Source organism: Dermacentor silvarum, chromosome 10, assembly GCF_013339745.2.
Source record: "Dermacentor silvarum isolate Dsil-2018 chromosome 10, BIME_Dsil_1.4, whole genome shotgun sequence".
NCBI classification, from domain to species: domain Eukaryota; kingdom Metazoa; phylum Arthropoda; class Arachnida; order Ixodida; family Ixodidae; genus Dermacentor; species Dermacentor silvarum.
In genome coordinates this window covers 53,150,471-53,171,827 of record NC_051163.1, presented here as the reverse complement: position 1 = coordinate 53,171,827, position 21,357 = coordinate 53,150,471, and the positions used below count along the sequence as shown (strand labels likewise).

The window sequence follows — 21,357 nt, the reverse complement described above, 5'->3', positions numbered from 1 at the left end:
TCCGTTGGAGTGATAGACCGCACGAACCTTCGCTCGCTGCGGCAGCTGCGCTTGCTGCCGCCAGCGTTTTGACAGTGGTTGTCTGCGGTCATCGAGTGTGATCTATTCATGTTTGCTTGTGCGCGCTGACACCACGCTTGTTAATTCAGTTAGTAAGAGATTGTGCCCAAGTTTATGCAGCCGATAAAACTACAATCCCTACTTCGAATAGCTCTCTATTAATTTGCTATCGCAATTGATGCTTCGCCTTTCGGGCGAAACTGCGACATTTTTTGTTTGCGTGACTGACAAGCAAGGAGAGGTAGGGCAGGCCAGGGCAGGGCAGGCCAGGGCAGGCCAGGGCAGGCCAGGGCAGGGCAGGGCAGGGCAGGGCAGGGCAGGCAGGCAGGCAGGCAGGCAGGCAGGCAGGCAGGCAGGCAGGCAGGCAGGCAGGCAGGCAGGCAGGCACCAGATATAGACAAACTTATCGATTTATCGATCTATTCATGAAGCCGTCTGCAGCTTCTCAACACAGTTTGGAGTGGAGTCGCAGGCGTTAAAGCACGCCCTGCACGTAGTTTCTACAAGTGCCAAATCAGTTTGTAACGGAGCATAGCTTTGTTCCCATTTAGCGCAAATTAGACGTTATACTTGCCTCCTCAGAGCGCCGCAAAGAACATGTTCTCATACCGACAGTATCGATTTACTGGTTGCATTCGGCAACAGCACGCGAGAACGTCAGCACCACGACATTGAACTTCAGAAGCTGACCTATAGCTTAGCTCTGTGCGTCTCATGTGAGCGTTGCTATTGTTTAGACAACAAGGCTGAAAAGGCTGTAAATGGCAGACGCGACCTCTGGAACGCTTTTATCGGAGAAAAAGTAAAACGAGCGCCGAGGCAAAGGACGAAAAAGAAAAGTAGCCCGAAAAAAGGAAGAAAAGAGGGCACTCGCGTTCGCCACGCCATTGCCATTTGTCGCGGCTATCTTTGGTTCAAAAAGAGGTCCCGACTGCGCGCGCTCCGTTCGCCGCCTCGCACGCATCGACGCGTCCCAACGCGCGCAGCTTTTTTTCAAGGCTCGCACGCAGATTAGGAGCGTCGCACACCGAGCTGGATGAGACCGCCACGCACGGATTATCTTACGCGCGCACGCGTTTTACGCGTCGACGGCGGACCGTCGACCCTGGGGGCTCGAAAGGCGCTTGCAGCATGTACTCTACTGTAGGAGGCGCAGACACTTCGCAATGCGACATAGCGCCGAAATCACGGTTCCCTGCAAAAAACTATTAAGAGAAATGTGAGGTAAAAGAATAAGAAGATCTGAGGGGATCGGTGCTTTGTTGGTTACAACCATGCGGGGTAATAGACAGTGAAACCAGAGAAAGCCCAGGGGAAGTGAATTCGTGTGCGTGCGTGCGTGTACATGCGTGTGTGCGTGTGCGTGTGCGTGCGTGCGTGCGTGCGTGTGTGTGTGCGTGTGTGTGCGTGTGCGTGTGCGTGTGCGTGTGTGTGTGTGTGTGTGTGTGTGTGTGTGTGTGTGTGTGTGTGTGACTTGCTCAATTTGGAGCCGCACCTTCAGCACGATGGCGGAGCTGTACCAATTAAACTACCACGGTGGCACTCCTCCTGCCCAAGTGGTTTCTTTAATCCTGTAAGTGAGTGTTAGCCAGGGCCACTCACCGAGAAGGTGGCTCACTTGGAACGTGCTTTTATTGCCTCCGAGACCGGGCAGCGCTCACTGTACAGCGCGCGCAGCCCGATCTTGGAGGTCATATGTTAAGAAATCTAGCGTAAGTGCCCGCAGGAGCTGCAAGGATGGTGGTTCGGCCGGCTTGGGAACGAGGAGTGGACTTCAAACGACTTCGAGACTTTGCAAGTTGATCACATTCAACAAAATGTTTTTCGTTATAACCTCGTTGGTCCCATAGTACCCAATTGGGTGCATTGCTTTTATTCCTCTTCAGGATTAGCTTGTTCTTGTTGAGAAACCGGTGTATTTAAAGGAAAAGTGGTGTTGTCATGACCACAATACAGCAGTGGGTAAAAAAAATTGACAGTCACTTTTATAATTATCATCATCATCACCACCACCACCACCACCATCATCATCATCATAAGCCCATCTTTAAGTCCACTACAGGACGAAGGCCTCTTCCTGCGATCTCGAATTACCCCTGTCTTGTGCTAGCTGATTCCAACTTGCGCCTGCAAATTTCCCAACTTCATCACCCCGCCTAGTTTTCTGCCGTTCTGACGGCGCTTCCCTTTACTTTAGTAAAGTCACTTTGGCATACGTCAAAGAGGGTGAAGGCGAAATCCTGCGCACTCACGAGACATTTATTACATTACTTGACATTCTCATTCGAATGCGTTGTTACTTCTTATTACTTGTCTTCTCCCACCGAAGGTTGTGGGTTCGAGTGCCCTAATTGACGTTACCTTAATTAACTGCGCCTTAATTACCTTCGCCCAAATTAATACCGAAGGTCATGGGTTCGGCTACCGCTAAGGTGGTGGGTTCGAGTGCGTTTATTAACTCTATATTAATTAACTGCGTCTTAGTTAACTTCGCCTTTTTTGGCACGATGAGCGGCATCGGAGCCGGCTGGGCAAGAAGACGACGACGAACGCGCGAGTGGCACGAGCGCGTCTCTGCGCGAGACGAGGTCACGTGACTTTCTTTACCGCCCGATGCGTTTTCAAGGTCACCGCCTGATGAGGCATTTAAGGCCTTCGCCTTAATAAAAATCTGCTTGAGGAGCAGGAATAAACATAACCTGCTTGAAATGCTATTATTTTCCTGAACGGGCTCTGGGTCTGAGGAGGATTTTTAAACAACATTTAGCAATGCTTATGCTTGTTCGCAGAATCTTGTCGCCTCCAAGCGTTTGAAAAAAAAAGATTGCTTGACAGTTTAGGGGAACAAAGACGCATAAAGCGAAACAAACGACGCTACAAGTACATCCGAAGCCAGAAGCAGGAAGATTAGACAAATCCGTCGATTGCACGTCATTGCCATGGCAACAGAGCGATTACAGCGCCACAGTTGCCCATATAGCATTTTTTTTTGTAGGAGACTATGCTTCTCACCGTGTAAGGAGCGAACGTGGGTAAAGAACTGTGCAAACATGCATACGTAGTGTTGCCTGACAGCTTCATTCCTCGAAATGCCTCGCCGCCCAGAGAGCTCCGGCTTACCGTCAGTGTGACAAGGACGCTATACGGAGAGTCGCGAGCGCGAGGCGTGCGCAGAGAAGACGCGCGTCTTGCCCGCCTTTTTTCACCGTGGCCCCACACTTCCTGTGCAACGAAAAAAAACGGGCGCTGCGCTTCTCAATGCAACGCGCAACCCACCGTGCTCCAAGAGACAGGCTCCGATGCAAAGCAACCGTCGCCATTGCTACTCAAGGCACGCGCGCGCAGCCTGCGCAAACTGCGTCTCTTTCCTTTAAAAAAAAAAAAAAAGAACCACCCGCGCATTGCAAGAGCTGTCAAGAGGCTTTCCGTTGTTGTCGCGTCTTGTTAGGAAGACGCGATAGTGTGTGGCGCGGCTCGTCGCGTTTCTCGCTGCTGACGTGATGAAAAATGGCGGTTACCACGTCGGCAGAGGCCCCGTTACGTAATGTGCAGCTGGGAAACATCACTGCCGAGAACTTAAAAAAATGACGCTGCAACGGAGCACCGCGACCTGCCCGCACATGTGTGTGGTTCTTGTTTGTTGTGTAAGAAAATACGACGGAAGACTTGAGGTTGGCAATCATGGAGACTCGAGTTTCGCGCAATTCCTTGCGGAGAGTAGCAGCGCCAGTTCAAAGCTCAATAACCGGGAGAACAACAACAACGGCAACAACAAACTGCATTGCTAATTGATTCCTGTGAGGGTATTCTGTAAGATTCCACGTAGTGGACTGTCCGTTTCGGCCGCTGCTGATTGGCTGCAGCTGCACGAGTGAGGAGGAGACAGTTAGTGTCCCGTTCGTACAGCTGCAGCCAATCAGACACAGCCGAAATGGACAGTCCACCAGGTGGACTCTTACAGAACACCCCCCACCCCTCCCCTCCCCGCATCTCTCCTTTGTGATGGGTGACCGTCACGGGCACTGGAACGGCGCTTTCGATGCTGGTGACCGCAGATACACTCTGTGTGCCTGTGGTGTGTTCGTGGGTGTATAGTGCATGTTGACATTTCTTTCGTGTTTTCCTTTTCTCATTCTTGATACAGTAACAAGTGCGGAATTTGGGATAGCAGACTCGAACGAAGAAAACCTTCACATTGTTTTACAATTAGAAGAATATAAAAAAAAAGAAGCTGACCCAGCGGTAGATTCAACGTACACGAAAGTTTTCGAAATGTGCAATCCCCGCCAATAAATTAAACGGTCGCGCGCAAACACCGAGTACTCAAGGCATGGCTTCCATTCGGCCCCCATGATGATCCACGCATGCGCATCTCGTAACATGACGTCATCAGATGGTCGACTGATCATGATCATGAGATCGTGAATGAAGCGACTGATCAACAGCCGGCGAACAAGAGATGCCTTACTCTGGAGTCATCATTTTGACAAGAATTCTTGTATTCATGAAGGGAGATGCCTTTTTCTGGAGCCATGGTTTCGACAAGGGAAGGCTTGTCTGTGTCAGGGCAACAACTTTCCCTGACGAAGGCAAGTCGCTTTATCGAAGCGTTGGCTCCAAGATAAGGCCGGTTTTCCTGACGAAGACAAGTCGCCTTATCAAAACGGTGGCTCCAGGGTAAGGCTTGTTTCTCTGAGGAAGACAAGTCGTCTTATCAAAATATAGGGTCCAAGATAAGGCTTGATGCCCTGAAGAAGACAAGTTACCTCACGGAAACGTTGGTTTTACGATAAGGCTTGATTCCTTGAGGAAGACAAGTCCCCTTGTCGAAAGGTTGGCTCCAAGATAAGGCCGTGTTGTACTGACGAAGACAAGTCCTCTTATCAAATAGCTGGCGCCCTAACGAAGACAAATTCACTGAACTAAACGTTGGCTATAAGGTAAAGCATGCTGCCCTGACGATGACCAAGTCCTGTTGCCGAAGCGTTGGCTTCAGGGCTCCATGGCTAAGCGGCTATGCCGTTCTGCTGCTCAGCACGAGGTCGCAGGTTCGGTTCCTGAACGCGACGGCAGCATTTCGATCGGGCCAGTAATGCAAAAGCGCTCGCGCACTTAGATTAAGGTGCACGTTAAAGAAACCGAAGTGGTCGAAATTAACCTGCAAGCATTCACTAAGGTGTCTCTCACAACCCCCGAGCTGCTATGGTGTTGTTAAAACCCATGCATCAACTAATTCCCTACGCAGTGATCGCTAGTGGTTTCGCCACATAGAGTTAGTATTTTTGCCGTGACTTGGCTAAGCCGAAGGCCACTTTCACCACGGAAGCGATCAATGTCGATATGCCAATGTGAGTGATAATTTTCGTAAAGGCACTGAGGGTCGGCCAGGGGGGTGCTCGCGGTAGAAGAGAAGGAAGAACCTTAACGTATCGCTGCTTGTAGTTGGATCACTTGGCTCGTACTTTGTTATGGTGTAAAAGGTGAAAAAACTACAGGACATGGAAGGCAGAAATGACTGCCTCGTTATTTCGCAAATGGTGGAAAGGCGGTACAGATTCACCGGTATCCGTCGTATAACTATAGTATAACGCCGCCACACTTCCACCATTCCACCGGTACCGTTATCTTCGTTCGTTCCCCATACCAAAGCTCATCGGACGATTGTGCTAGAGTGTCTGTCACCGATCTCTCGCACAACAAGCAGACCTACTCAGATGCTTCGACGCGAGCGCGTTTTTTAGCGCGTTCCAAAATACTCTACAGCCCTAAAGCAGACAGCCGCCTACTCTCAGGGCACTGTACAGGGGAGTCCCGACTGAAACACCTGATAGGGAAGTAGTATATGGCGCCACACTATGCGCCGCTCTGGGACTTACGCCGACGACTTCTTTCTCTTTATTTATCCTTAAAAAAAAAGAAAAAGACGTGTGGGCACGCATACTGGAGTGCGTTGTTTTCCCCTTCCTCCACCACCACAACTCGCGATCCTTTTCACACCCTGACAGAGAGCACGCGAGGCATGCAAAAGAGTCTCGCCAAGTTTAGTGCTGTGGAAGCCGCTATACGCTGTCTTTTCTTTCGTGGGTGTTGACCCCGGCGGTGCATCCCTCCCAATCCGTTCCGTCGCTGTTTCATTTCGTTTAGTTTCGAGCGACTGCCTGTTTGTTTCTTTCCTGTGGCGATGTCGACAGAAGGCGACACCTTCTCCGCGCGGCGACCAGATGCGCGGGCGAAGACGAGCCACGCTGTCTGGGCGCTCCGCGCGCGCGAGAGAGGCGCCGAGAGACGACGCGAGGCGCTAATGAGGACGCGCGACGCGACGACGAGGCGGCGTGTACGGAGCACGTTACGCGCGCCATGTGGTTGTTCGCATGTGGTTGTTGCGTTTCCTTCGCTGTGCTGTAACGCCCGTTATACGAGAAAGTCGTCCTTGACTCCTACACTCCGGCTGAAAATTCCGTCGTTGTCTTCCTGTCGGTGCAGGGGAGGGGAGACGTTTCTCGGAGCTCTATTTCTTGCTTTCCTTTTTGTTTTGTTGCGCGTGTTCTTGAATTATTCCAAATATTTGCGAAAGTTACGGGCGAGCGCGCAGCGCGCCTAGTACGTCAGGGTCGGAAAAAACCCGGCTTTTACGTAAGAGCTCGCGACCGTTTGTTCTTTCTTTCACCCTATGAATTTTTACAGGATATGCGAATTCTCACTGTCAAAGAGATACGTAACGATAATTCACTATGAAAGTCCTTGCACTAAAGGTGATTTAATAATTTTTGCTATGAAACTAAGTGATCGCCGCCTTTTGCCAGCATCGAAACTTGCGTGCCTGCTCATATAGACAAAGCCCGGTCCGCGCGCCGCGCATGCGCGCTCGTGACGCACTCGGGCAACCGACTTCGAACGGAGCCCCCAGCTACACCACTAGATGTCTACCTACTACAACGGTATGCGCATGTTCGAAATTTCGGATGTGAATCCAATAGCGCTTGCTATTCGATTTCTACTGGCTCCCCAAATGTTCGCAGCGGCACAAGCATAAGATAAGCGTTTCGCCACAGAACCTGCTTTTTTTTTTTCGATGTCTCCCGCAGTTTTCCGTTCAACGGAAACTACGTCTGACATGGCTCAACACAACACAGCACACATAAAACAAGTCGACGTGTATATATGTAAGGTCATCTGCACTACCGTTACGGATGCGCTCGTTATCGGCTCTGTTCTCTGCAGAATTATACAACCGCAACAGCAAACGTATACATAAACATCCTCACTGCAACAAATATACACCATCAAGCATATCATTCCTTCAACAAACCCCAATTCATTTCTTTGGCTCTTTCGCCCGTTTTCGTACTTGCTCTCGCGCAATCGGGCACTTGCTCGCGCGCAATCGGGGACTTAGATGCTCTCGCGCAATCGAACTGAGGGGCGCGTTTGTCACCGAACGCATACTAAAAAAATAGCTCTTTGAGAAGCAGATGCTATTGTGCGAGAGCTTTGTGACGTCTGAAGCTTTGAATGCTGTGAACGGTGACATAGAAGTGTCGCGTTTCTCGGCCGCCTGCGCTAACGGTTGCGGGGCGCTTTCGTCGAAGTCCATTGCGCATCCCTTGTCGAGATGCGCCCAAGCACTCTTCTTCCATGGGTGATATAAATTTCAATGCCACGTGGTTGCAAAGCTATTTGCGACTATATTGCACAATTCCTGTGGCCCCACACGGCTGGCGCAGCTCCTGCGGTAACCTAGTTTGGTTCAGCGATCAAATAGCCTTTTTTAAAGCGAATACCATTCTTTGGCCCTTTCGGCTGTTTTCGCGCTTGATCGGTGGTCGGACTGGGCAAAAGAAAACGTTGGTTCGCTTGCGCGCTTTCACACACTCTCTCTCTCGCTCATTTGTTCGTTCATAATCGTCGGTGATTTCTGAGCGATTTGTTTAGTTGACCGAAACAGATCCTACGAAAACTGCATATTTCGCTTTGTTTAGAAATAAAAAAGAATGTTCGGTATTCGATTCGACATTTGAAGGACGTTTTTTCTCGAATGTTCGTATTTGATTCGTTTAGGAGCTTTCACTATTCGAGCATCCATATTAGGCTACTTGCTACTGAGACATAAATTTCAGCCTATTGCTGATATTGATGTTACCGTAGTTTTTATTCCTTCTTAGTCGTTCACTCACTTAGGTCATGTCGTATATGTGTCATAATTAATTTGCCTACTTTAGGGAACTGCGGAAACGTAGCATAATTGTGCGATGCGAAGACCGCACGGCTGTTCCTGGATACTTCGCGGACGGACGGACGGATGGACGGACAGAACAGAACAGAACACATAGATAGATTAGATATATTATTGCACGAATCTTACTAAACCCTTCAAAGACCATGACCATCTTGAACGGGGGATCATGATTACCCGCCGGAGGGGGAGTATCGCTACAAAGATAGGAGCCGAGCCCCGCGGTTGAAAATAAATTCACAATACCTTTGTCGGCAACAGCCGTCAACTCTGTCAACCTTACGCAATCGCTTTCCAATGCCCGTATACACTTGGATACATCCGAAAGAACCATCTCGTACAGCAGCTTCATTAAAACTTGAAGCATTTAGCGAAAAATCAAGATTAGCGACGAAATACGGTGCCTGTAAATCGCTCGTGGATTGCAGAATTCAGGGTCATTAGCAAGACTCCTTCGTTTTCTTCTTAATTATATGCTCCACATAGGTGCTCACCTCATTTGCTTAACGATCGCCCTCGAGGGGCGTTGCGGAATGGTTATACGGTTGTGCGATGATAAAAATGAAAGAAAATTAGAGTGAAGGGGTTGCCCCATACTTAACGCGCACTGTGGGCGATTGCGAAAAGAAAGAAAGAAAGAAAGAAAGAAAGAAAGAAAGAAAGCGCGTATCAGTGCGCACCAGAGTGCAACCAAATGTGTGCCTGAGAAGAATTCGTGCCCGAGGAATTTTCATTCAGACACAGACTAATCTAAACAAAGCGCAATAAAAACCAACGACAAAACAGTCGAAATATGAAGACGGTTCATCCGACCATATATTTCAAAAATTGCGTAGTCGCCGAGAAATAGCGCGCGGTTATTACAACAGGCGCTGTGGCGCAATCGAGCTAAGTATACCATAGCGCGAGTCAACATCAAAAGAATCCGCATTCGGTGGTAGGGCGATCCCACGTTTAAAAAGGCGCCGCCCGTCTGAGACCTCGACGGGTTAGCGTAAAAACGCGTTTTGCCAGCAGCAAGCGCTGTAAGCAGCCATCATGTATGCTCTGGAAGCGATGTATAAGTACGATTGCACTCCGCCGAGCGGAGTCACTCCGTGGGTGCGCTGAGACATATTTAATGATATTTAAACACATACCGAAGCAAATGATCGCAACAGCATGAAGCACATGTTTTTTTTTCTTTTTTTTTTTTCTGCAGCAAAAAGTCCGGGAACGACTCGGCACATCGTAATGGAACCAGAAGATACTCGCGCAGCAAGAACCGTAGGGAACGCGTGCCTTCCAGGCAAGCGCTCGGATTCAAAGTGGATGGAAGCATTGACTGGTCAGCAGTCGATATTAACAAGCGACGTTTCGAACGTTCGCGGAAAAAAAAAGTGCATGGAAGTGATTGATATGACCGGAGTTATTACAGTCAAACGTATAACGGCACAATAAGGAGATTGAGTTTTTAATGAAGAGATCAAAGTTCATGAGAAGATGTGGACAAATGCTAGACTGCATAAATGTACCCAAAACCTTGGTTAGCTCGAGCAGGCTAGGTGACTATTTGTTGCCGCCATGTTTCGAAGGGGGTGCCAATGAAAATCATCATCATGATGGTCATGGTCATCATAAAATCGGACGTATCCCGCGGGTCTGCTTTGGCGAATGCGCAACATGCAGCTTTCATTTGCCACTGGCGATTGAAACGAACGGGATAGCAATGGACGCACCACTCGGGCCCCATGAGGGAAATAGTACAGAACGCTTATTCAGTACTATTTCGGCGTCTTACATCTGCGGGCAATGTCCGTGAGCATGCTCACCTGGACGATGGCTCGGCAAGTGTTGGCTTCGTGCGATGAACCATTTGCTCGATAAGGGTCGTTATAGCTGCGAGGCGACGCTAAGATTGCATACAACGCGTCGGCGGTAAAGTTTGCCTGTACATTTGCATGTCGTTATGCCACGTACGAGTAATATACTGATGCGCCTTTTTGGACGGCATTGCGCAGAATATTAAGATGCAGATTTTACCGCCGCAGTGGCTCTGTGACTATGACGTTAAGAGAGAAAGAGACGCGGGAACGGTCCTTCTTATATAGACATTGGACAATGTTAGATATGGCGTCAAAGTAACTCGGGAACTTCATTATATTACGTCCAACTACCACAAAGCTTCAGAATTGCTTCTATATTTACGTATTATTTCTTTTCTTGCGTATATCATAACAAGATGTCCCATTAGAGCGTTTCATTATGGAAGACTTTCTGTACATTGTACTACACCTGTGTGTCTTATAGAAGCCTATAATCAATAAACTCAAACTCAAATAAAACAGACTCTTGCGTGTGTCTTCTTCGGCAGCAACCAAGACCGTGGGTTACAGACACCAAACGCATTACAGGTCATTTAAAGTAATACTTTCGACAAAGTACGCCATTTCAATTATAACAGAAGGAGCCAAGTTGGCGGCGAGCGCACAATAGCATAGAATCGCAGTGGTCGCAGTCTTTTGCACACTCGGTTACGTCGAAGCGAAGGATGTTACAGATTACGTTACATTACGAAACGTTCAAGTCTTGACCAAATGTCCTTTCGTGGAACCACAATTGTCGCTCCTATAATGTTTGCTGATGTTGTCAAAATGTTTCTATAACACTCTCCACAGGAACCAAGATTGATAGCTCTGACGGCGCATTCAGTCCACTGCGTGCGCTTTTTAACCTATCACAACTAATATCGGAAACAAAATGACACAAATTCATTTAAAGCACGCAACAAGTACTCCGAATACCCGTTCCTCTAAGTGTCATCTTAACAAAAGAGGCGGCCACGATCCTGTTCGATATCAATATTGCTAGAAAGAAATATGGCAGTCCAGCGGTTCGCTTCAGTGTATGAATGATGGATAACAAAAAAAATTAGAAAAATTCGACAGAGACACTTACGACTGCTTATTTGTGGAAATGAGAGAGAGAAACGAAGAGGGAAAGGTAGGGAGGTTATAACCAAGGACTGCGTCCGATTGGCTATCCTACACTTGGGGAGGGGAAAAGGGGAAGAATCGATACGGAGAAAAGAAAAATAATATAGAGTCAGTCATTCGCAGAGACCAGTCACAGAAGAATCTCCGCTGTCACGAGCGTTCGTACAATCCAGTATTCTTCACGAAATGCAGAAGGGATTTTGCAGAAATGCGAAAGCATTATAGTCCGTTTGGTGAAATGTTTTTTTTCCCGCGCGTTCCTTGTCTACATAAGCTCTCGCCTGCGTCCTAACTGCATTTCGGTAAGGCCCAGTGAAAACGCGCTAAGCGTCCCAACGCACTCGCTTACCCGCGATGAGTTCACAACTCGGAGGACAGCTCAGCGCCGTTCATCTGGACATTAATGTGTTTTATTCTATGCACCCATGACGTGGCGCCACTTGCATGGGCTGCGCCGTCACGTCTGCAATAACGCACGCACTAGGCACACCTGTAGTCAACGAGAACCGTGGAGCCGCCGTGGCGTCCGGGAAGCTTGTTCGTTTCGCACCCCGGAGGTCCGGGTTCGACTCCCGAAATTTAGCAAACGTTCTTTTCAAAGCCATTGATTTATTCAAGCGAAGCTTGTATTGCCTCACAAGTTTCGGTGCCGTTGAAGGTGTGACCGCAAGACACCCGTCTCGCGCAAGTGAAGGAAAACGGCGAGAAAGGATCAGAATAGACCGCTGGTGAAACACGTGAGGCGCGCGCCCGTAACACGTGACGGGATCACCCAATCAGGAGTGGGCGCGCGCCGGGGGAAGGGCAAGGGAAGGAAAGGGCCTCACGCGCGTTGCGTCGGGTTTCCTTTACAGTGCACGCTCGGCAAACGGATGGGAAGGCGCCGTGTTGTTCGGTCGGCGGCGGAACAGGCCGCTTTCGCCGGGAGCAGGCTCGCGCTCGCCGTGCGGATCCTGCGTTCAAGGCAGTCCAAGCCCAGGCTCGGTTACAGCGGCAGGCAGCGGATCCCACGTTAAAAGCCCGTCTTACCGAAGCCCAGCGTCAACGAAGGGCAGCGAACCACAAAGCCAGGGAACGCCACACCCAATTTTGAGGGTACGACTAGGGAGCCTACAAACAGCGCTTGCATGTAGACTCCCTAGGTACGACAAACTTCACGTGCCCCCCTGTTCCCGGTACGGGACAAATTTAATCCTTTTTTTTTTTTACAGGAACCTTCCCGGGAAATTTGACGTCAATCCAAATCATTTTGTCAGTGTTTTAAGCGAACCCTTATAGGCTCACAAGTGTCGGCGGCGGCGGTGGTCGTGTCACGCTGAAGAGTGGGCCGATCCTGGTGATAGTGCGGAAACGGTCCAAGCTCAATGGCACATATCCCTGTGGGCTCGGGGACCTGTAACGCGCCCTTGAACTGCCTTTGTCACACGTGGGACCCAAAGAGACAAAAATCACCAGCATTTCCTCTGTCGAGAAAATGGGGGTAAGCGAAGCTTGTCGTGCGATTCTAGCGCGAGGGCTTTTCGTTACCGTGCACCCAATGCGCGGTATATACACGAGCGCATTTGCATCGCGCTCCCTTCGGGATGCGGCCGCCGCGCAGGGATCGAACCCGCGACCTCGAGCTAAGCGGCGCAACGCCGCAGCCACCGAGGTACTGTGACAGGTGATCAGTAATACACGAATTTGTCTAATTTCGGTCCCCTCTAGCGTCGAAAAACGTTCTGGTTGCTAGTTTTAACCTATATAACATTGGGTCACCATAAATTTTGGTGTATGACAATGAATTGTGTCCTCTGCCTGTATATTTACACAGCTGTATCGTTCTGAGAACGTTACAATACGTCCCCCTCCCCCAGTGTAGGGATGGAAATCAGATTTTAGGGTTATAGTCTCCGTGCGTGTTCATTTGCCTTTCCTCCCTTTCGTCTCGCTACCTTACAAGTAAAATTAAAAAAAATACTGAGTGTTCTTGCGCCATTTACAATTATGCCCTTCTTCTGCAACATGGCTGCGGTTCCGACTGCTACACGCGGCCTCATACTTCACGTCCAACGCTGTTGGAAGCTAGAAGGACTTTCCGCTGTTGTTGCGTTCGCACCAACAAATAGTTCGGTGTTCTTGCCATCAATTAGGTGAAACTGTTCCTTATGTAGTTTCAGTACTAAGCGAAAAAAAAAATGTGGTTGATCCCTCTTATATAGGAATCGGTATAGAACACGAAAGTGAAACGTGTCTTCACAGAAGTAGTGTAATGTTTATTGCACATTGATATATAATGTCTATTGGTGTTTTGTGGCTAAAGCGCCCTTAGGCGTTGATGCACCCACGCTGACGCCTGGTGGCACGTCTCCTCCATCACGACTACCAACGTCGATGACCATGAGCAACCGTCGTGCATATGGAAGCTGCACTACGCTGCACACGCTAGCACAACGCGAAAGACGAAGCACGTAACTGACACACTAATACAACGCGCAAGACAAAGCACGTAACTGAATCGTCACCGAGTCAAATCAGCGCGTACAGCGCGTCGTAATTGCAGCCTCCGCGATCAACTTCAGAAACATTTTCAGAGCTAATTGCGGAGGCCACGCTCCGCTGTGCTGAGTACGGTGAACGCCACCTAGGTGGCGTTGGTAGTGCTTCTTGATGCCAGCGTCCCTTCGAATGCTGGCATCGAGGCGTCGTAGTGCTGAGACCACCGAAGCGTTCACTGTCGGTGCGCGTTAGTGTCATAATGCAGTACTTCTCTTTTCTGCTCGTAGGCGGCGGCACCGCCCCGAGCAAGAGCGCGGGTACACGGAAGAGTGTTAGATATATAAGGCGCGTCTGTGTAGCTCCCTGCAAATGCGTTTGTGGCGCAATGGGTTAAACGCTCGGCGATCTATCGTCGCGGACCGAGAGGTCGTGGGTTCGATTTCCAAATTTTGCATGTTTGTGGAACTTTTTCTTCTGGTTTCTTTCTTTGTATTATGTTCGTGTACATTGTAAGAACGTCATATCCGTGACGGAAATACGTCAGTGAAGTCTTGGTGGACCCCGGCATAAAACACTTTCGTGTTAAAAAGAAATCCATGAGAAGGAATCAACCGTGTATTTTCGCGGCCTCTAATAAATCGTTCTATAATTTGCTTTTCGTTGTTTTTTTCTTTTCGGGTTGTTATACTTGCAGCGGGGCCGCGGTAGCCTCGCGTGCGAGCGTGCTCGCGCGTGCAAACGCCATTGGCGCGCAGCGAATAGACAGACGTAACGCGCGGAGTGATACGTCTTGTTGACCGAACTACTTGCGTAGCTTCTACGGCGTTGCACGCTTAAATATGAAACGGAGCATGGAGCGCACAGAAGCGTCGCCACGCATGGAGACAGCGCAGCGTTCGGCGGAACAAAAGGTACACTGCTTGGCGCCCGCAGACAATGGGCGAAAGAAGAAACGCGTTTCGCCGGGACAACTGACACCGTCTGACTGTCGGTCGCCCAGCCGAGTTGGCGCGTTTGCGCCGCTTTTCCCATCGAAGTGAGACGGCATGGGCAGCTAGCCGGCGGATCCACGCATCTCGTGTATGCAAAAAAAGAGAGCTGCTAAAGCTTTCTGTGTAGCGAAGATCCGGCGCGACAAGGGTGGGCTCCAGTTCTATAGGAAATAAATATGTCTATAGCGTTGCGTCTTAGAAGACCACGCAGTTTCCCGCTAATATTAGTTGAGGAAAAACCCGACTACCATGGGAATGAGGGCGTTGTGTGATTTCCTGCTTACGGCTTCAAACGTTCCTGTGGCTTTATTTATTACGCTTTGTCTGCCTTTAATTGGCCTAAACTTTCAGGCAAAATTCGTCATCAGCGTGATCGTACTTATGTTCTCTGCAGGACGAAGGCCCTCTTCCAGTAATCTTCAATCACCCTTGTCTTGTGTCAGCTGACCCAGTCTTGTGCCTGAATGTCCTATAATTTCATCACACAGACTGGTTCTCTGACCTCCCCGACTGCGTTTCCCTTTTCTTAAGAACCCATTCTATTAATCTAATCATATCTACCCTACGCATCACATGCCCTGTCCAGCTCTATTCTTTTTCTCTTAATGTCAACTAGAATATCGGCTATCCCCGTTTGCTCTCCGTTTCACACCGCTCTCTTCTTGTCTCTTAACGTTAGGCCTAACATTTTTTCGTTCCATCTCTCCTTGCGCGGTCCTTGACTTGTTCTAGAGCTTCTTTGTTAACCTCCAATGCAATAATATATTTCTCTGAATACACTGAAGGCATTAGTACTTTGTGCACAGCCATGACAATTAAACTCCTTGCATTTATAAGCAGTTGTTTCGTTGAATATTATCAATTTGCAGAAAGACGAAGTCGTTTGAAGCCAGAAGGACTGATGTTTAGCCAAATTTATGTAGTACGCGCCATTCACATGCCGTATGAACCGTGATGCTTGCCATCGCCTGTACATGCAGTGGCGCCGGAATGCCCTCTAGTGAGAGTTTCCTAGGTAACTGAGGAAGACAGCTGCTTACTCTCCGCGCCCGTTCGTGTATTGGAACACGAACACGCTTGCATATCGTTCACCCCTTGGCGCCGAATTCCTGCCGCCAGGTTAAACCGAAAAAAAAGGGAGTAAATTTCTTGTAAAAAGACCCTACAGAAAAACAATTAAGCAGGAACCATCGAAGCTGATTGTTTAATTAAACGAATGGCATTGTGACCCTGGCCGATTCATCCGTGCAATTTTGTGGATCACTGGAATGCATCGGCCACCCGCCGTGGTAGCTCAGTGGTTATGGCGGTGCACTGCTGAGCTCCAGGGGAGGTATTCTGTAAGAGTCCACCTAGTGGACATGTCCATTTCATCTGCTGTTGAAGTGTTGATTGGCGTGGGGCGTGGCTCCTGCTGAAGCGCACCCCGGACCAGCCAATGAGAACTTCAACAGCAGACGAAATGGACATGTCCACTAGGTGGGCTCTTACAGAATACTCGTACTTCCCCGGGTCTCAGGTACAATCGCCGCTGCGGCAGCCGCACTTCGATGAAGGCGAAAATGCGTTCAGAAAAAAAATTTTTTATTGCGATAACAATTATATGGAGACTTCAAGTGGATTTCTGCCATCGGCGTTGCCGTGAGGTTCCGTATAAAGTCCAAGGGCAATAAAATCGTCGCCGCGCGCCGTATGTGCGAGTGAAAGGCGCGCGGGGGACGTGCTTTCACGGAGAGCGACCGCACGGCGGAGAGCAAACGCGACTTCTTCCGTCGCGCGAAAGCCGTGGGGCTATGGGAGAGAGGAAAGGAGGAGGGGTGACGCTGTGCTGCGGCACCAAATGCGTATCTTGCAACCATGACTCAATCTCCCACACGAAAGGAGGAAAGCGAGCGGGAAGGCAGCGCGGGAGGGAGGGGGGGGGGGGCGGCTTCTACTCTGCCAACAAATGCGCACTAGTACTTTGTGCCGGTGCGGGCTGTCGCGGGCACCGTATCTTGAAAGCGATCTCCGCACGGCTCTGACCTTTGTATGCGCTGAGCTTTCACCGCTCAGTTTCCGTTGAAGCGATAGACCGCACGAACCTTCGCTCGCTGCGGCGGGCGCGCTTGCTCACGCCAGCGTTTTGACAGTGGTTGTCGGCGGTCATCGAGTGTGACCTATTCACGTTTGCTTGTGCGCGCTGACACCACGCTTGTTAATTCAGTTAGTAAGCGAATGTGTCCAAGTATATGCAGCCGATAAAACTACTATCACTACTCCTATAGCTCTCTACTAATTTGTTATCGCAATTGATGCTTCGCCTTTGGGGCGAAACTGCGACATTTGTCAAACAAAAACGATATGACCATTTTGTATGCTTAGATTTAGGTGCACGTTAAGAAATCCCGGGTGGTTAAAATTAATTCGCGGTGACACCTTGCGAGTCGTAAAGCCAAGAGATTCGTAGCACATCCTCTTACCTGAGGCTGCTGGTACGATAAGACGCGTTTGTAAAGCGCGTGTCTCCAGGTCCTTGTGCTCGAGGGTCCTGCTGAGGCATTAGAGCTACGGACACTCAAAGCTTTTAGTATATCATCCCCTCGTTGCATATCTTTTATATGCATAGCATATCCCACACCTCACGTGGTGTTATCATAGTTTTAACACCTATATATTTTACGCGGTACAGCCACGTCACATGTACCCTTTCTAATTGACCACACCATCGGCTACATCATACCGTTATTTGGCACTCTTTGGCCATCCCTGGCTCTTGCGCCAAAAAATTCAATGAATGAATGAATGAATGAATGAATGAATGAATGAATGAATGAATGAATGAATGAATGAAAATGAATGCGCAGTCTGCCACTATAAGGCGGAGCTCATAATGAAACCGTGGTTTCGTCGTGTAAACGCCTAGATTTTAATTTAAAGACGCGTCCGGCTTTCAAAGAAATCTATTCGCTTTAATTTAATTCACTCACATTTTATTATAGCTATGGTACAATGTACTTAATCGGCGGATACACGGCTCTTAGCCCAGGTATCTTTAGTTTGACGGCTCACGCCAATCGCTTGCCTGAAACTTTGTTTTCCCAAGGCGGTCATATGCCTCTCGCCTTAACGGCACTCACGCTTAAGGTTTCACGCCTGTAACGTATACAGGTCTTGATCGCTATGGTATGTCTGGCCTTAACAGGGGTCACGTGATACCACTTTGTCCCGCATTCCTTGTTATACCAGCGCTCGTCTGCGTCGTCCAGCTGTTCGCTACATCGCCAGCAAAGTATTGCCTACATCGTTGCAGACTTCGATGCTGTCTTCTCGAAGCTGTCTCGTTTGCCGGCTACGTCAGTATTGCACCAGGACTTAAAATGGCGGCTGTCTGACGAAGACCACATAGTAGCCGTCTGCGCGAGGATTTGGAGCACATTCACTTAGACAAGGACGAAGGAAGGCACATACACAGCCACGGCCCGTGTCTGCCTCCTAGTTCGTACTTGTGTATGTTGCGTTGCATCTTTATTTAAGCATAATGAACTTGACTGCCATCACCGATCAACAAGTTCTGTTAAGTAAGTTTCCGAGAAAAGAAAACGTTTGGGAGATCGAGTCTTGATGAGCGTGACAGACACTTAGACTTCCACTTGGGAGGAAGATATATGCGGCTGATTACTGCCACTTCTGTTATGTTGTTTTTGACGGTGCGTTGTCACCCCAACTCGGTCCGAGTGGTGGCAACGGCAAGAACAATTCCAATAGACAGATAATGTGGACTCATGAACAAATACAACCGGGAACTGTGTACCTAAAACCAAGACTTTCTGAAGAGAAGAAAGAAAGAAAGAAAGAAAGAAAGAAAGAAAGAAAGAAAGAAAGAAAGAAAGAAAGAAAGAAAGAAAGAAAGAAAGAAACGCAAACAGGCAAGCTTATATACTGACCACACTATAGTTGGTTATTCACGGCGTTGATAAAATAAGTGCACATTAAGAACACCGACACACACAGAACATAACAAGACGCCTACATGCCAACACTTTGTGCCTGGGAGAGTGTTTCGATTGCGCTGCTTCATGTCACGAAGAAAAAAAAAAAACCCAATTAAGAGGCCGATAAGCTCTTTCTTATACCCTGAGTTAGTTGCACCTCCCCTTATACCTTCCTGTTTTCCAAGTCGTGTCGACGCGCGGCCATCGTAAGGCAGGGTGTAGTATAAATTGTAGTGATCGCCTTTCCTGCTGCTAAATTGCTTTACGCTCGACGTTGAGCTCTTCGGTGTCCCGGCCTCTTTTCGCGGCACTGGTTTATTTTTATTTTTTCTGCACTTGCGTATACGAGCGACTGGGCTATATGGCGATGGTCGGCGTCGCTTCTCCTGCGTGTTGTCGTCCGTTGTTGTTGTCATCGCTGCTTTTGTTGTTGCGTATTATCGTTCGGCGCGGCGAAAGGTGTCGCCTCGCTATAATTCACTGTCTTGCGGGACATTTGCTTTCCCCGGGGAACGTCTGGACGCGAGCTTGTGTGCGTGTGTTTACGGTCGGCCCGGAACGTGTCTTGGGGACGATACAAGAACGACGGCCTTAGCGAAGAAATCCCACCGCGCTGTTTGCGCCGGAGGAAGAAGCGAGGCAAACATGTAGAGCGACGTGCACTTGGTGACAACGCGCAATAAAATAAGAAGAAGAAATAAAGAAAAAGAAACAGTGATCAATGTACAAGGCACGAAATGCGGAAGGCTTGTAACGTGAGATTGTTGCTGCATATTTATGTATAAGCAGAATAAATTCGCTTTGGGGAGAGAAAGGATAAATATTTGTTTCGTGCCGAAACTGGGCTGACAAGACCAGCCCGGTTATTACTCACGAAGTATCAACGGTTGCGTAGTCTTAAGAATTCCGTGCATTGGCTGTGAATACGCTTGCTATTCTCCTGAAAAAAAAAAAAATAACATGCACAATATTTTACTGCATGTCAACGGAAACTCTACTGAAGTCAACAAAAAGTCAATATCAAATAGAATGAAGATTTGATAAAAACTTTTGTAAAGTTTCAATAATGCGCGTTCAAATGAGCAATTCTTCAGAGGCTGCATGAAAATTATTGTTCTTAAGAACTTTGTACGTAGCGTCAATAATGGACAGGTTTTTATCGACGGGCCATATGAAATTTCCTTAGGTGAATAGAATTGCTGTTTTGAATAGTGCCAATACACCCTTTATTGAATGTCTACCGCTTAATATGGTAAATCAGTTCCGCGGAATACTGCAAGGTGGATGAAATGTCATGAAAGAGAAAATTGTCATCCACCCGAATGCAGCACATGGCTGCAAAGGAAAGCCATACGGGTTTCTGAGAAAAAAAAAAGCTTTGTAGAAAAAACTTGTCCATTCAGGATTCGAACCCGGAACCACCGCCATTCCGCGGCGGTCGCCCAACCACCTGAGCTAACCAGGAGGCTAGCAGATCAAAGCGCGAGGGCAAGTTAATCAACAAATCGAAGCACAGGGACACCGTCTGCCTAGTGTCCCTGTTCTTCGAGTTGTCGATTAACGGACAGCGACAAATCAGTTAGGTAGAGCAAGTTTCCTGTTACGCAAATACTTCCATCCACCCAACAACTGCTGTGTCACTGCTCATCCATTGGTCGAATAATTCGGCATCGCCCTGCGAATTGTGCGACTCCTGGTTAGCTCAGACAGTAAGAACGACTACCCCGGAAAGGCTTTTTAGTTGTGGGCCCAAAGACCAAGACCAAATTTTCTTCAGCCTTCACTCTTAAGAAAAAAGGTCGTAGTAGTTACTGCCCATAGTGTCACACCATTTGCGACCTCAGTATAACGGCAGTTGTAACGATAAAGTTAGTAACTTAACTTTCTAAACAAGGTAGTCACTATTACTAATGGGTCTCAGCAACCAATTCCAAACGCAGTTTGCACCACCTGATACCAAAATTCTCCCCTCTGCTACATATATCGGACCAGCTGTGGCGTAATACACAGCGGGTCCTATATGTATATGTTTTATAGAAAAGAAACTTTGACACCGGTGGTGCTGACTGCGTTCGGAATTGGTAGTTGAGACCCATTAGCAACAGTGACTACCTTGTCAGTTATGTCCCTAACTCCGTCGTTACCAATTGTAGTTATACTATAAGGTAGGAAATAATGTAACACTAGGATAGTAACTACTCCGACCCCCTTTTTTTTAAAGAGTGTGCGAAATTTCTTTGAGAAATCCGTACGGGTCTCCCTCGTAGTTTCGAGTTATATACCGGTGGAGGGATGACAATATATTTATCTTTCAGCAGACAGACATAAAGAGAGGAACGATAACATTTTCCATCCTACCAATACGTTAAACAACGCATAAATCGAGAATTACTTTCTTTCGCTTATACCGCGATCGGTAGTCTAACCCTCAACTTCGTACTCGGGCAGCAGAACCACGCGTAGCCAACCAGCATCCACGTACGGAGCGGGTGTACGTATAAGGCGAGAATAAGCAAGCGCGCTGGAAGAAGCCGACGACCCACGCACGAACAGGGGCGACAGAGACGCGACCACCCGCGACGTGCCAATACTCAAGTGTCGCCTCGAGCCGTCTTTGCGGCGGTGCTCCCGTTTTCTGCGTAAGA

At 48.6% G+C, this 21,357-nt stretch overlaps 1 pseudogene; it reads left to right on the top strand.

The window, feature by feature from the left end:
• The first annotated feature begins 1,565 nt into the window (after nt 1–1,565).
• LOC119431534 (putative uncharacterized protein DDB_G0271606) overlaps nt 1,566–21,357 on the top strand; it is a 95,116-nt pseudogene continuing 75,324 nt past the window's right edge.